Source organism: Loxodonta africana, chromosome X, assembly GCF_030014295.1.
Source record: "Loxodonta africana isolate mLoxAfr1 chromosome X, mLoxAfr1.hap2, whole genome shotgun sequence".
Lineage (NCBI taxonomy): Eukaryota > Metazoa > Chordata > Mammalia > Proboscidea > Elephantidae > Loxodonta > Loxodonta africana.
Window position 1 is genome coordinate 76,022,517 of NC_087369.1, and position 6,455 is coordinate 76,028,971.

Below are 6,455 nucleotides of genomic sequence, written 5' to 3' on the forward strand. Positions count from 1 at the left end.
CCAAAACAGATGTCAGAAGAGACTCTGAAACTGGCTCTTAAAAGTAGAGTAGCTAAAGCAAAAGGAAAAATGATGAAGTAAAAGAGTTGAACAGATTTCAAAGGGCGACTTTAGAAGACAAAGTAAAGTATTATAATGAAATGTCCAAAGACCTGGAGTTGGAAAACCAAAAGGGAAAAGAACAGGCTCAGCATTTCTCAAGCTGAAAGAAGTGAAGAAAAATTCAATCCTTGAGTTGCAATACTGAAGGATTCTATAGGGAAAATATTGAACAACACAGAAAGCATCAAAAGAAGATGGAAGGAACACATGGAGTCACTGTATGAAAAATTGGTCGATGTTCAACCATTTCAGGAGATAACAGATGATTAAGAACCAATGGTACTGAAGGAAAAAGTCCAAGCTGCAATGAAGGCATTGCAAAAAAACAAACAAAAAAAAGGCTCCAGGAATTGACGGCGAACCAATTGAGATGTTTCAACGAATGGATGCAGTACTGGAGGTGCTCACTCATCTATGTCAATAAATTTAGAGGACAGTTACCTGGCCAACCACTTGGAAGAGATCCATATTTGTGTTCATTCCAAAGAAAGGTGATGCAACAGGATGTGGAAATTATCAAACGATATCATTAATGTGACACACAAGTAAAATTATGCTGAAGATTATTCAAAAGAGGTTGCGGGGTAGCAGCTCATGAAGGTGCTCGCTCTCTAACTCTTTAGCTCGCTTCCTGACTCCCTTCGGTGTGCCCCTTCCCCCTGCCTGTGTGGTGGAGCGTGTGTGAGGGAGGGGGAGAATTTGGGGGTGGAGTGAGGTGTTCCAGCCTTGGGGAAAACCATGGTGGGAGGCAGAGGCTGCGAGGAACTCTGGGGAGCCATGGACGTTGTGGGGCTACAGGAGGTGCTGAAAGATTTTGAGAAGAGGGAGGAAAAGGAAGTTTGTCCTGTTCTGAATCAGCTTTTTTGTCATGTAGCCAAACTGGAGAAACAATCATACAATGGTCCCAATTTAAAGGCTATTTTATTTTCAAACTGGAGAAAGTGATGGATGATTTCAGAACTTCAGCTCCTGAATCAAGAGGCCGTCCCAACCTTAATGTAGAATACATTTCCTTCGATAAAATGAATTAAAGACTACTGAAAATTGTCACTGGATTTAATGGTGTCTCTTTTACTATTCAACGATTATGTGAATTGCTAACAGATCCAAGGAGAAACTACACAGGAACAGACAAATTTCTCAGAGGAGTAGAAAAGAATGTGATGGTTGTAGTCTGTGTTTATCCTTCTTCAGAGAAAAACAATGCCAATGGTTTTAAATTGAATGAATGGTATCACGTTTCCTGGAAACTCACCAAGTTATACTGAGAGGTCTAATATAAATGGGCCTGGTACGCTCAGACCGCTTAATTGACCAAAGATTTCTTTGTCAGCCATCATGACGACGACTGGTTTGCCTGAGAACACAGAAGAGTCCAACTTACAGCAAAATGAGGACAAAAACAACAGTGACTCCCTGACACCTGAATCAGAAGGTTCCTTGGTGAGCCCCCCAAAAAGTAAACATCCAAATGAAGATGCTATGGAAGCTGAGGGGCATGAGGTAAAAAGACGTAGATGTGACAAAGAAGGTGAAGTAAGAGAGACAGCCAGTCAAACAACTTCCACTGAAATTTCTTCAGTTAAAGTAGAAGAAACAGAAGCGTCATCTTCATCTCAGGGTAAAGATAAAGAAAGTATTGTACCAGACAGCACTGTACGGAAGAGGATGAAGAGGAGAATGAAGAGGAAGAAGAGTCTTCTATGGCGTAAAAAGAAATGGTCCCAGAAAGAAAAAATCAAGAAAAAGAATCTGATGAAACCTTAGCTGTGAATGAAAAGATTTCTGAGGAAAATCATCAAATGGAGGAATCTGATCTATCTCAAGCTGAGAAAGGTTTATATTCTGAAGCAGTGAAAATACAACCCCTGTAAGTAGTGGTACTGACTGTCATGAAACAGAAGCTTAAAAATTAGTAGGATCCAATTCCAGGAAAACTGGAGAGATTCTCTTAGAGTCATTCACTGAAAATGACAAAGCCCCAGAAGTTACAGATGAGCCTGTGAACAAGACTATTTGGAAATATGTAGAGGCAGTATTTCACGTACAGTTCCGCTTTTGCGCTCTGCAGAATTTTATATAGTAAAGCGGACATTTAGTTTCACAAGAGAAGTAGATTGTCAAATTCAGCGCTCCGTGGCATGAACCCTGGGTTGTATACGTAGCAACTGTGAATATCAGCTCCTCTGAGGCCCACTCACTGCTGACTTTTTTTGGTCTGGTCAAATCAGTGGTTTGTGTATAGATTCTTTTTTTTAATTTCGAATTAAAGTTTTTAAATTGGAAAGTAATAATTATAATTTTGAAAACCTTTCGGAGATTGTCACATTTAGTTTATACATATGCGGGAAAGCATTTTGTCTTATCTCTTTCTGACAGCTCTAGCAGTTTTCATATTTTGGTCGTAATTTCCATATTTTAACATGTGAATTACAGGGTTTCATGCTCATTTCCAGATTTTATTGTTTGGCTATGTACAATGGAACTTTAAGTCATATATGCATACATGCATATATGTATATAATATTCTAAGGGGGAAATGTTATGTTCTTCTGTTTCTATAAAGAGAAGACTACAGTGGATACTTTCTCTGCTGGTAATGACTGAGTTCACCTCTTTCCGAAAACAGTTTCTTTCTCTTCTGAGTAATTCAAATAAGATCTGGTTGGTCCCTGTGAAACCCTGGACATCTTAAATCTGTTGAAATGCCAGGTTAAACACACTCAAAGAGATTCGTTCAAGCTGAAATTCTTTTGTATGCTTCTGAGGCTTCATTATTCGTGAAAAATGTGCTTTATCTTGGAAATTGTGTTCAAACATTAGCTTGCTGTTTTGTAGGATGAATGCTTATGAAGCTGACATAAGACCCTCTCAGAAGAACTGGGCAGGTTCCTTGACCTTTTGCTTGCTTTTCTGAACACTGAATATTAAACATTTCTTTCTCAATTATTCTAGAGTATGCAAATGTCAGTGGCATGAAACACCGCTGCGCTGGAAGAATTAATATATTACCTTAGTAATGTACCTGAGCTAAATGACTAAAGTTTTAGGGGTGCATAGAAACTAACATAATTTGTATGACATTTTGAGGTGAATTAAGTACTTTCGAACATGTTTACAGACAGTGTTAAATTCTTCAGATGAACACAAAGGACAATGATTACTCAACACTCAATATTTTCAAATTTACATATTTAAAGTCATGTAAGCTGCAACTCCCCTATCAAGATTATTGGCTGCCAAATTTATACCTGTTTCTTCAGCTGTACCTTTTGATATTTACAATTTTTCAATTTCTGTAAAGTAGCTTTTGTAGAAGGTAATGTGTTCACTGCTTTTGTGAAGCAGTATGCGATTGTATAATTTCTGTGTGTAAACTGACTGCTTGGGCTTTCAATACAGATTTCGGGTAACACAATAAATATTAATGATATGAAATATTTTTTTAATAATTTTTATTGTGTTTTAGTGAAAGTTTACAAATCAAATCAGTCTCTCACACAAAAACCTATATACACCTTGCTACACACTCCCAATTACTCTCCCCCTAATGAGACATCCCGCTCTCTCCCTCCACTCTCTCTTTTCGTGTCCATTTCGCCAGCTTCTAACCTCCTCCACCCTCTCATCTCCCCTCCAGGCAGGAGATGCAAACATAGTCTCAAGTGTCCACCTGATCCAAGAAGCTCACTCCTCACCAGCATCCCTCTCCAACCCATTGTCCAGTCCAATACATGTCTGAAGAGTTGGCTTTGGGAATGGTTCCTGTCTTGGGCCAACAGAAGCTCTGGGGGCCATGACCACCAGGGTCCTTCCAGTCTCAGTCAGACCATTAAGTCTGGTCTTATGAGAATTTGGGGTCTGCATCCCACTGCTCTCCTGCTCCCTCAGGGGCTCTCTCTTGTGCTCCCTGTCAGGGCAGTCATCGGTTGTAGCCGGGCACCATCTAGTTCTTCTGGTCTCAGGATGATGTAGTCTCTGGTTTATGTGGCCCTTTCTATCTCTTGGGCTCGTAATCACCTTGCATCCTTGGTGTTCTTCATTCTCCTTTGATCCAGGTGGGTTCAGACCAATTGATGTATCTTAGATGGCTGCTTGCTAGCGTTTAAGACCCCAGATGCCACTCTCCAAAGTGGAATGCAGAATGTTTTCTTAATAGATTTTATTATACCAATTGACTTAGATGCCCCCTGAAACCATGGTCCCCAGACCCCTGCCCCTGCTACACTGGCCTTCAAAGCATTCAGTTTATTCAGGAAACTTCTTTGCTTTTAGTTTAGTCCAATTGTGCTGACCTCCCCTGTATTGTGTGCTGTCTTTCCCTTCATCTAAAGTAGTCTTATCTACTATCTAATTAGGGGGTACCCCTCTCCCACCCTCCCTCCCTCCCCCTCCTCATAACAACAAAAGAATGTTTTCTTCTCAGTTTAAACTATTTCTCAAGTTCTTATAATAGTGGTCTTATACAATATTTGTCCTTTTGCAACTGACTGATTTCACCCAGCATAATGCCTTCCAGGTTCCTCCATTTTATGAAATGTTTCACAGATTCCTCACTTTTCTTTATCGATGGGTTGTATTCCATTGTGTGAATATACCATAATTTTTTTATCCATTCATCTGTTGATGGGCACCTTGGTTGCTTTCGCCTTTTCGCTATTGTAAACAGTGCTGCAGTAAACATGGGTGTGCATATATCTGTTTGTGTGAAGGCTCTTATTTCTCTAGGATATATTCCGAGGAGTGGGATTGTTAGATCGTATGGTAGTTCTATTTCCAGCTTTTTAAGGAACCACCAAATCAATTACCAAGTGGTTGTACCATTTTACATTCCCACCAGCAGTGTGTAAGTGTTCCAATCTCTCCACAGCCTCTCCAACATTTATTATTCTGTGTTTTTTGGATTTGAGATGAAATCTCATTGTAGTTTTGATCTGCATTTCTCTAATAGCTAATCATCGTGAACATTTTCTTATGTATCTGTTAGCTGCCTGAATATCTTCTTTAGTGAAGTGCGTGTTCATATCCTTTGCCCACTTCTTGATTTGGTTGTCTTTTTGTGGTTGAGTTTTTGCACTATCATGTAGATTTTAGAGATCAGGCGCTGATCAGAAATGTCATAGCTAAAAACTTTTTCCCATTCTGAAGGTAGTCTTTTTACTCTTGTGGTGAAGTCTTTGGATGAGCATAAGTGTTTGATTTTTAGGAGCAATCAGTTATCTAGTTTTTCTTCTACATTCTTTATAATGTTTTCTATACTGTTTATCCCATGTATTAGGACTCCTAACGTTGTCCCTATTTTTTCTTCTATGATCTTTATCATTATAGATTTTATATTTAGTTCTTTGATCCATTTTGAGTTCGTTTTTGTGCATGGAGTGAGGTACGGGTCCTGTTTTATGCCAGCACCATTTGTTAAAAAGACTACCTTTTCCCCATTTAACTGTTTTGGGGCCTTTGTCAAATATCAACTGCTCATATGTGGATGGATTTATGTCTGGATTCTCAACTCTGTTCCATTGGTCTATGTATCTGTTGTTGTACAAGTACCAGGCTGTTTTGACTACTGTGGAGGTATAATAGGCTCTAAAATCAGGTAGAGTAAGGCCTCCCACTTTGTTCTTCTTTTTGAGTAATGCCTTATTTATCCGGGGCCTCTTTCCCTTCCATATGAAATTGGTGATTTGTTTCTCCATCTCATTAAAGAATGTCCTTGGGATTTGGATCGGAATTGCATTAAATGTATAGATGGCTTTTGGTAGAATAGCCATTTTTATAATGTTAAGTCTTCCTATCCGTGAGCAAGATATGTTCTTCCACTTATGTAAGTCTCTTTTGGTTTCTTGCAGAAGTGTACTGTAGTTTTCTTTGTATAAGTCTTTTACATCTCTGGTAAGATTAATTCCTAAGTATTTTATCTTCTTATAAGTCTAGTGTAAATGACATTGATTTGGTGATTTCCTCTTCGATGTTCTTTTTGTTAGTGAGGAATCCAACTGACTTTTGCATATTTATCTTGTATCCCAATACTCTGCTGAACTATTAGTTTCAGTAGTTTTCTGGAGGATTCCTTAGAGTTTTCTGTGTATAAGATCTTGTCATCTGCAAATAGAGATACTTTTATTTCTTCCTTACCAGTCTGGACACCCTTTATTTCTTTATCTAGCCTAGTTGCTCTGGCTAGGACTTCCAGCACAATATTGAATAAGAGCGGTGATAAAGGGCATCCTTATCTGGTTCGCGATCTTAATGGGAATGTTTTCAGGCTCTCTCCATTTAGGGTGATGTTGGTTGTTGGCTTTGTATAAATGTCCTTTATTATGTTGAGAAATTTTCCTTCTATTCCTATTTTG

At 38.9% G+C, this 6,455-nt stretch overlaps 1 pseudogene; it reads left to right on the forward strand.

The window, feature by feature from the left end:
• Positions 1–773: 773 nt before the first annotated feature.
• LOC100671379 (serine/threonine-protein phosphatase 4 regulatory subunit 2-like) lies at positions 774–3,098 on the forward strand (annotated as a pseudogene).
• The last annotated feature ends 3,357 nt before the right edge of the window (positions 3,099–6,455 follow it).